This window comes from Myxine glutinosa, chromosome 13, assembly GCF_964187855.1.
Source record: "Myxine glutinosa chromosome 13, kmMyxGlut1.1, whole genome shotgun sequence".
In the NCBI taxonomy this organism is placed as follows: Eukaryota; Metazoa; Chordata; class Myxini; order Myxiniformes; family Myxinidae; genus Myxine; species Myxine glutinosa.
The window spans coordinates 33,490,860-33,501,342 of record NC_136273.1 but is presented as its reverse complement, the minus strand read 5'-3'; the positions used below and the strand labels follow the sequence as shown (position 1 = coordinate 33,501,342).

Below are 10,483 nucleotides of genomic sequence, written 5' to 3'. Positions count from 1 at the left end.
TTCAAAGTTGGTGATATTGCTAGAATATACAGATGGAGAAGCCATTTTGAGAAGGGTTATACAAAGAGATGGACTAATTAACTTTCTTTAAATTGTTGATGCAATGAATACAGTTCCTTGGACCTACAAATTAAGTGATTTAAAGGGAGAAGAAATCTTGTGTACAGTACATTTTATTCACATGAATTACAAAAGACAAAGATGATAAATAAATAAATAATTTTCAAAAAATTGACTCGGCCCCCCTTTTTGTCTCCACCCACAAACCACGCACACACAAACCACACCCATAATCCCCATAATCCCCCTCCCCCTTGTGCACCACCACCCACCTCATCCCACCCCCACCCTTCTCCACACACACACGTAGAGGGGAAAGGGATGGGACAAGGGAGGTGGTGGGTCATTGGAGGGAGTGCACTTCCCTTTTTTTCTTTTTTTTTTGTATACAAGATCGAGGCTCGTGAAAGAGCGAACAGAGGCGGGAGAAAAGACGAATGAAAGAGTGAAGGTGAGCAGAGAGCCGAGATTTCGGCAGTTTAACCATCAGAGGGTTGCTGGCAGATCTTGTGCGACCTGTAGGAATATTTGGGGGACAGAGCACAGAGAGAGCTGGGGGAGCAAGGCCGGAGAGGAGTCGGTAGAAGACAGAAAGACCACCTACCTGCCTGCGGTGAGTGAGTGAAAGGCCCTCAGAGATAGCTTCATCGCGGGAGATTCCAATGATTCTGAAAGCTTTGGATTCAACAGCGTGAAGCCGAGCTAGGTGTGAGGCAGGAGCACCAGCCCATAGGGGAGAACAGTATTCCCTTTTTCCCCTCCTTTATTCTCTTTTTGTAATTAATGATGAAATAATTGGAGGCAAAACAAATATAATTAAAACCATACAACATTAAAACCTTTACATTCTTTAAACATTTTTATTTGGGTGGGAGTAAATATTCAATTGTGGAAATGATGATTCTTTCCCGATACAAATCACAGTCTGCTTGTGGAAGATCGAGTTTTGTGTTAAGTTCATCAAGATGGAGGTTTAAAACAGCACAGGTTGGAAATGAATAAGCACTCTTTGGAACCTCAAAGTAATCCCATTCAAAGTTGTGATATTCATTGACTTGATCTTCAACCTCAACCATCAACTCTGTTATTGAAGAGATGCTGTGATAAAAAGAAAAAAACATAATTATTATTCGTATATTATTTGGGTCTGTATAAAACAATATATAATTAATAGGTTTAAACATAGCTTACCAGTCTTGTTGTGATAGTGGGTGAAAATCAGCACAGGTTGGAACCTCATAGTAGTCCCATTCAAGGTCGTGATATTCATTGACTTGATTTTCAACCTCAACCATCAACTCTGTTATTGAAGAGTTGGGGGCTAAACTGGAATAAAAAAAAGGAAAGGCAATAGTTGTTAAATGTGCAGTTATTTGGTTCTGTATAAAACAATATATAATTAATCTTATTATAATTCACCAAATGTCTGTCTGTCGTCCGTTCCCAGGTACCGCAAAAAACGGCTGAACCGATCGCTATGAAATTTTGGGTGGGTAATCCTGGGACCCCTAGGAGTAAAATAGGCTATATTGTTTTTCCAATTTTTCCAATTTCCCTGTTTTTCCAAACACGATGGAATAATATTTACCGATATGAACAGTGATGTGGCTTTTATTGAAATTCTACAAATACTGTTTAGATTTTGATGATTTCCATGTGATATGATTTAACGGATGTTTATATGAATCGTTTAAAATAAAAAGAGCCTTAAATTTCTGATATTTTGCCTTTTCATTTGGGCCTCCCAATTGAAGCCCCGCCCATAGGGCAGGTACCGTTGCTAGTAGGTTTAAACATAGCTCACCAGTCTTGTTGTGGAAAAGATTGAAACTCATCTTCAAGGTCAAATAACTCTTCGATTGACATCCTCCGTCTCCATGAAGCGCACTGGACCTTGGTTCATCTTATATTTTAAAAAATGATGACAAAATAGAGTTAGAACAATAACCTTCCTGTGTAAGAGGAAGGGATTAAAATTATTTATAGAATTAGTTATAAATATCTCTTGACTGAGAGAGTTTGGAAGGATTAACATTTTTTTAAAGGATTAAATGCTCTTGACTCGTGCGAAACCATAAAAGCAGAAAATTAAGTTTTTCCCTAAAATAAAACATAAACCAATATTCGTGGTTCTCTATTCGAGAATAACGAAAATATGAGTGTTTTAGAACCGAAAAATGGTTTTGGGGTCTATTTAGGATTTAACCTTTGTTGATGGCTTAAATGGGGAAGGGAGAAATAGACGGGGTTTTTTTGGTTTTTGGTGGGTGGCCCAAAAGTTCCAACGCATTTTCCCCATTCACTTACATGTAAAAATGGTTGTGTCTTACAACCAACATTCTTCCCCTACTGTTGTGCCAATACAGTCATCAATGTAGCGACAAACGAGCTTCGGTTGAGGATGAACATATTGATAATGGATTTGTTCCTCCACTTAGCCAATTTGCAGAGTTAGGATCAAATGGATTACCCAGAGCTACTGTGTTGGTAGTACAGTTGACCATGCAATGAATAAGAAAATATTTCAGACTAAAGACAAGTGCCGCTAGTCCTACAATGAACACATTTGGCACACAGACCAAAGTCCGAAGGGTATTTTCATCCATCACCTCAGCCTTTAAAGCCTACTTTTCCATCTTTAAAAAAAAAATTATACACAATCTGATTGGTTAACAGCTATCACAGGACATAGCACGGGTGAAGGCCAGCATATGTAATTAGCCGAGCTGTGTATTCCACCCATTGGCTGGACAGCAGGCCTGACTCCACCCACAATTGTAAACTAACTAATTAATAAGTTCGCCATTTTCATGCTGCGTTAAGCTGAAACCATCTGCTATGGTAAGTGTTATACAGTATATTCACAATTGCCATACCTTTCCTATGTTTGTCCTTCATTGTAAAGCAAACCTGAGCCCATACTAGCACCTATAGGCCTCAGCCTTTTGGCCTTCAGCCCTCGAGTGAGGTTCATGCTTATACACTGCCTGGGGTTTTTCTTCTGGGAGCGACAGTTTTCCATTGACAAATTTCTTCCACACCTCTGAACCTCAATGTCTGTTGCACAGAAGCTCCACAACCTCAAGGTTGGCACCTCGTGGAATCAGTGGTGGTGCGAACAATTAAATTGTCAAATTGAACAATCTGATGATAATTTTTTTCAAATGTACAGGACCGGCTGCAACAGCGGGTTCTTTTACGTCACATGGGGCCTGCCTTCGAGGCGGTCCCGATTCCCAAACCATCCCACCTCCTACATCCATCAAACCATCCCACATCTAGCTCTTTGGGAAGGATTTCAAGCACAACTAGAACGGGCACTCGGTAGAGCGCATACCTTCGCCGCAGCTACTGTTCTGTACTTGGCATGGGAGTGTAGGGAACAGAACAGTGAACAGTTTGGTGCTGATTTCATGCAAATCGGATAAGAATTGACCGAGTTATGACAAAAAACGCACATTTTGCAAGGTCGTGACCCCCCTGACCTTTGACCCCCAACCGCTAACAAGGGTAATGTCCTCACTGGGTCATGTCGTATATCACAAGATCGGGCATTGAATTCTGAACATTTTGGCATTAGTTGCATGCCAATTGGATAAAAATTGACCGCGCTATGGTAAAAATACGATTTTGACCTTTTCGTGACCTTGACCTTGACCTTTGACCCGATTGCTCCCAAAATCTAAACAAATGTGTCCCGTATAATAGCCAATCATCCCACCAAATTTCATGCAATTCGGTTTAATACTTTTTGAGTTATGCGAATAATATACACACACACACACACACAGACATACAAATAAATACACAGCGATCAAAACATAACCTTCCGCTTTTGCGAAGGTAATAAATAGAGATCCCAACAGTGGCAACATAACTCTTGCATGTAAGAAGAATTCTCAATTAAACTTTTCATGGTAAAGCCTCAGGTTTTCACGAGTTATGAATATTGTGGTGTGGTGCAGTTTTGCAAAAAAGTTGGCATCAACACTTACTAATTATTTCTGTTCATAGAACAGGTAACCCAGCTAGTGGAGAATAAAAGTTTTTTGAGTGCATGACGCGTGTCCCTTGAGTGCAAGGTAAGGATTACACTGAAGGAACTATCTTGTGAACAGAATGTCAAATTAGTGTGGTCGAGCAACTTCTTAAGGTAAGTGCAACCAGGTAAGTGCTTTGCTATTTCAAACTTTTCGGGGAATCCTTTCAATCTATAAAAATTGCAGTGGTAAAGTATGCTGCACCAAGTAACATTGTCGGACGGCACCAGAGTCATTGCCATTGAGAGAGGCAGCTCGGAAATACGCCGTCTGAAGATGATTATTAGGATGAACGAGATGATTTTCCAGTTTGACCGATCTCGGTTATTTTTATATATATATTTTTGTTTGTTTTCTTATTCCCTTTGTGTTTTATGTTTTTTATGATGGTTAAACTTACGGTGTCACCAAATAATCGTTTCCTTGGATATCGGACAATAAAGATTGTTATTATTTTATGCTTTATTTTCTAGCTTTTGCCATCGTCTGGAGAACTAAAAAGTGATCTCTACCTGGACAATCAGCTGAACAGACCAGGTAGGCTCTCTTATGTAGCCAAAGCGATTGGTGGGAGAAGATATGCCAACTTTAGTTTTGGATGTAGCAAATGGGACCAGAGGAATTTTTCATGGTACCACGCCATCCCTACATAGAGTGCTGGCGCAGTTGATAAATACACTCAAAAGTAGCAGCATAGAAATTCAATTGAGACAGAGAAGGCTTCGGTTGTTCGGACAGGTAATGTAGCTAGAACTATAGAGGATGAACCGAATCGGAAGTTAGTAGGCTAGAACTATAGAGGATGCACCTAATAGGAAGATAGTAGGTTTTAAGGCAAATGAAAAACACGAAGAGGCAGCTCGGCCAGGAAAACATGGCAGGAAGGTATCAACAATGACATGAAAATAACTGCTTTAAAGAAAGATGTGAACGAAATAACAAAATGGAGTCGTGCGAATCCATCGACCAACGCTATAAAATAAGAGCAAATGTCGTTAAAAAAACGATGACGACAGAATTTGCTTCATGTCAATGGAAGTCAAAAACAAATTGCATTCACGCTGGAGCTGAACCTTGAGCTTAAGGGTCATTCATAAACATTTCAGTTAGGTATTTATAACCTATGTATATTATAAAACAGAAGAATTACAACAACAAAATAATGATAGGGAAGAGGAGGTGTAAAAAAAAAAAAAAAAAAAAAACTTGAAGAGGGTGGTGGGAGGAAGATGATCTAGAAATTTGGCTCACGACAAGGATGAGGATAGTAAGGTCATGAAGGGGGTCTATTTCAGGCAAAGTTCAAGACCACAGATCAGTGGATCATTCAGGCTTTAATGAACCAGCTTCTGCACCTTTCACAAGCATCGCCATTCCCGCCAGTGTGGATCCGCGCTTGCACACCCACCACATGGAGTGTACAACCTCAAAGTACTGCAATTGCATCCCCTTTACCTCTAACATTGTTTTAACATTACAACATTTTCCCTTAATAGGAATTTAAAAAAAAATTTATAAAGAGGTAATTAATGATAACTAAATTATGAACCAGAAGCAAAATCAACACCCTTAGGCACTCCATGATCAACTCCCCCATCCAAAACCTTGATCTCTTCTATCCCCGTTAATTCACCCCAGATCCACTTTCTTTGAAATCCCGACTTCTTTCTTTCCTGGAAGTTCTAGCAATTATACCTCTCCCCCCCCCCACCCCCCCTCCCACCTTCCCATGCCTCCTCCCCCCAAGCCCTTTCCCTCCCACAGATCTTCCGTTGTCCCTGTTCTCTGCTGTTGTTCTTGTGTGCTTCTCTCTCTCTCCCCATCTTGTCTCCCGCTCCCTTTTATTGTATATTTTGTGTGTCCGTTTGTTGTTGTTTTTTTGTGATCGATGTTAGCTCTTACACGAGCCCCGATCTTGTATACAAAAAAAAAATAAAACTGTCCAAGCTTTCAAATGTACCAACCGAGGTCACACATAGTCCGCCATTGTTACGGGATTCACACGGGCCTATTTTGTGAGCCATCTGGGCAGAACTCTTTTCCCCTGAGTCTCTTACATAGGTCTCACATTCTGAGCTATCGAGGCAGAACTCACTTCTTGATTTGTCCCGAATTTTGTCGGTCTGCAAAGTAGAACTCGTATGATGAGTCATCAAGGTAGAACTCGTTTTGTGCATCATAAAGGTGGAACTTGTTTTTTGGGTCATCAAGATAGAACGCGAATGCTGGGTCATCAAGGTAGAACACGAATGCCGGGTCATCAAGGTGGAACACGAATGCTGGGTCATCAAGGTAGCACACAAATGCCAGGTCATCAAGTTAAAACACGAATGCTGGGTCATCAATGCAGCACACGAATGCTGGGTCATCACGGTAGAACACGAATGCCAGGTCATCAAGGTAGAACACGAATGCTGGGTCATCAAATTAGAACAGGAATGCTGGGTCATCAAGGTAGCACACGAATACTGGGTCATCAAGGTAGAACACGAATGCTGGGTCATCAAGGTAGCACACGAATGCCAGGTCACCAAGTTAGAACACGAATGCTGGGTCATCAAGGTAGAACGTGAATGCTGGGTCACCAAGTTAGAACACGAATGCTGGGTCATCAAGGTAGAACGTGAATGCTGGGTCACCAAGTTAGAATACGAATGTTGGGTCATCAAGGTATAACGTGAATGCTGAGTCATTAAAGTAGAACCTTAAGATTTAACTTGAGATCTGTGAGAGTCTGATATTTTGTCTTACATTCCTGGAGCACTTACATGACGGAGTGATGATAGATCCACGGCAAAATATCGCATCTTCTTCTTCAGTGGCCGCTACGACACCTTCTTCCCCTGCATGCAACAACTGACAACTGGGAGAAAGACAAAAGAGCTGGAAAATACAAAAAAAGAGTTGGACAGATTTTGGATAGACAAAGAAGGATCACTGGAATAGCGAAGAAGAGGCAGCTCAACTGGGACAGAGAATGTTCTGCAAGGTAGAAACAGAAACCAGGAGTCACATCCTATCTGGATGTAAAAAAAAAAACAAAAAAAACTCATGTCAGAACAGCTGTACACCCAAAGACACAAGTTATGTGGAGTAATCTACTGGCACATCTGCAGAAATTTCAATATCCCAGTTTCACAAAACTCATGGAAACATGAAAGAAAAGCAATCATTGTAAAGAAGGACATAATGCTCACGACCTGATGATGCCATCCAGCGTGAACAGAGAAAGCAAAGGACTGTGACAGAGATAGTACTCAGGAACAAAAAGGAAAAGCCAACGTTGCTCATTGAGATGTCAAGTACCCGGCGATTTCAGCCTAAATAATGCAGAAATCAAGAAAATTGCTGGAGGAGTGCGAATCATGAGTGCGAATGCCAAATAACTCTGGCAGGATCTCCCCACGATCACTCGTTACAAGCCGAAGTTGAAATATCCAAGGAATGACGACACACATTGCCAGCCAAACTGACTCATTTTTACAGCCAATTCGATCACCCGGTGGGCACAGCACCAACCACAGTGGAAGTGACTGCTCAAGCTTTTGTGATCTCCAGAAATGACACTCGGCGTGTTCTGATGAACCTGAAGGTCAGGAAAGTGACTGGTCCTGATTGTGCCAGCCCCGGGCTGCTGCGGTCTCTCATGCTGATGAACTGTCGCCCATTTTTACTTTACTTTTCAACTGGTCACTTCAGCTTTGTAAAATTCTCCATGTTTTGAAAAAGTCCATAATTATCCCTGTGCCAAAGCGTTCGTCAGTGAGTTGCCGGAATGATGATAGACTGGCGCCAACTTGTCTGGGGTTGCAACGGATTAACTCTCAACATTTACAACTTTCATTGTTTTAATCTTCGGTCACATCTGCATATGTCTCTCTCTCTCTCAGCATGTGATGGAATGTCTCAATTGTAAAAACCTTTCTTTCCTCAGGGCTATCCGATCAGATTCATGAATCCTTCTGTGATAACTTGGCAGCCTTGATTGTAATCATGAGTTTTATAACTCTGGCAAACAGAGGGGTATGTCTTTGCGTGGCCTTCACATTTTTCCCTCCCACCCACGGGTCCACCAGGAAATAGAAGGCCACTCGAGAGAAGATGTCAGTGAGAACGGATCATATTGTTAAGCGTACTGTGTTTCAGTTCTCTGTGATCATTAAATAAATTTGTTTTGTACACCCTCTGAGTTGAAGACAATTCTCTTCTTCGACAATTGCATATATGTGACAATAAATTCATTATTAGCATTATTATTATTATTATTATTATTATTATTATTATTATTGTTATCATGCTTAACAACCGCAATCCTGGAAATACTGCATTGTCTGCATTCCTTTCTGAATCGCAATTGAATTTTTATTTTATTTCACCTTCAATTTCACATCTTGATTTTCTTCATCACAAACTCCCACTGGATTTGCCAGAAAAAATTTCAAACAATTAATTAATGCTCATCCAGGTGTTCACAATGACCTTTATATGGGTACATTAACACTCATGCCAGTCTTCCACCAATTTTGCCCTTCACGTGACTCGTGGTGGTCCCTCTCGGCTCTCCCCCCGTTGGTATTTTTGTGCACATAAGATTGTTCACGGTTCTGTTTAAATATTATTTAAATATGTATAACCTTTCCCCTTCAGTGTTTTACTCGGTGGTATTTTACAACACGCTGTTTTTCTTCCTATTTAAAAGGCTTTTCTCAATTTCCTCTCCAACTCATTCCACCTCAAAAAAAAGAAATTCAATATCTTATACGTCTCCCTCACTACATGGTCTAAATTCACATTCATTCCATCCCTCCTCCATCATTCTGAACCGGATTGCTAACTTGAAAATCACAACAAACCCAATTTGTTTTCAATGTTCGTCTTTCATTAATCATCCACTTTCTAAACTCCCCTCTTGCCCCTCCCATCCAAATCCCTCCCCTTGCACCTACACTCCTAAACTCCCCCCTTGCCCCGCCACTCTTAAACTCCCCCCCTACCCCTCCACTCCTGAACTCCCCCCTTGCCCTTCCACTCCTGAACTCCCCCCTTGCCCTTCCACTCCTGAACTCCCCCCTTGCCCTTCCCCTCCTAAACTCCCCCCTCACTCCTCCCCTTCAAAACTCCCCCCCAACCCCTCCCATTCAAATCTCCCCCCATACCATTCCTCTCCAATTCTCCCTCCTCCCCCCTCCTCCTCAAAGCTGCCTCCTCCCCACTTCGTCTCCCTTCTATCTCATACCTCCACCCCCCCCCCCAACCTTCTTCTTTCCTCTGCCCCCCCTCAAACAACCCCTCTCTGTGCCTCATCCCTTCACCTTCAAACCTTTCATCCTCCTCATCCTTCCCTTTCTTGGAACTCTTCTGCAATCGCTGACACACTAACAACTGCTCTCCCTACCTCCCCCTCTCATCCTTCATCTTACCCTACTCCTCCCCTCCCCTGTCCTGTACCCGATGCTCCCCCTCTCTCTTCATTAACGGTATGGACCTCAAACATCCGGGGCCTTCGCTCAAACCTGACTGATCTCTCCATACAGGTTGCTTCTGACAATCCAGACTTGATCTGCTTAACAGAGACTTTCCTCCTTCAAGATGTCTCTGATTCCTTAATATCTCTTCCTGGTTACTCCCTCCTCCGGTATGATAGACCTGAGCCTCGGCCTGGTGGTGAGGTGGCTATCTTTATCAAAAACTCTCTTCCTCACTCTCCTTGCACTGCCCTCTCTCCTCCTCACCCCCAGGAGTACCTCTGGCTACGGCTTCCTCTCCGCTCCCACCTTTTGTTCATATGTGTTCTGTACCGTCCCCCAAACAGTGATGACTCCATCTACATTTCACTGTCTGACAACATGGACCAACTTCTATCCACTCATCCCAACTCTCTCTTCCTCATATGTGGTGACTTCAATTGTCATCATGCCACCTGGTTGGGTGTAGGTTCCTCTCTCACCAGTCATGGCACCTCAGCAAAGGACTTCTGTCACTCACTGGGATTGACACAATCTGTCAATTTCCCGACCCGGATCTCAGCCAATGGAGTATCTTCTCTTCTAGACTTGGTTATGACTAACTTCCCTGCTAATGTCTGCTGCTCTTCTTCTGCTCAAATCGGTTCTTCTGATCATGTGCTTGTCAAAGTGGACATCTCTCTGGCCATTCTCAGAGAGCCTCCTCAGCGTCGACGAGTCTGGCATTTCACTCAGGCCGACTGGGACGGTCTTCAAGCAGCCATCAATCGTCTGGATTGGTCTCCCATCTCCACTGCCTCTGACATCAATTCTTCCTGGGAATTCTTCCAAAGCAAACTGATCTCTCTCATGCACAGATTTATCCCATCTCGCCTTCAGTTGTCTTACCCTTCCTCCCGTCCATGGTACACTGAATCT

General features: G+C 42.4%; 1 long non-coding RNA gene across 2 annotated transcripts; it reads right to left on the bottom strand.

The window, feature by feature from the left end:
• Positions 1-911: 911 nt before the first annotated feature.
• LOC144888644 (uncharacterized) lies at positions 912-7,867 on the bottom strand. 2 transcript variants are annotated; one of them, XR_013621191.1, is made up of 3 exons: positions 6,869-7,867; positions 1,252-1,386; positions 912-1,158 (listed from the first exon to the last, which is right to left on the bottom strand). It is a non-coding gene; the product is annotated as an uncharacterized LOC144888644 (long non-coding RNA). The 2 variants fall into 2 exon arrangements; XR_013621192.1 differs by lacking the exon at positions 6,869-7,867 and adding an exon at positions 1,865-2,064.
• Between the last annotated feature and the right edge of the window lie 2,616 nt (positions 7,868-10,483).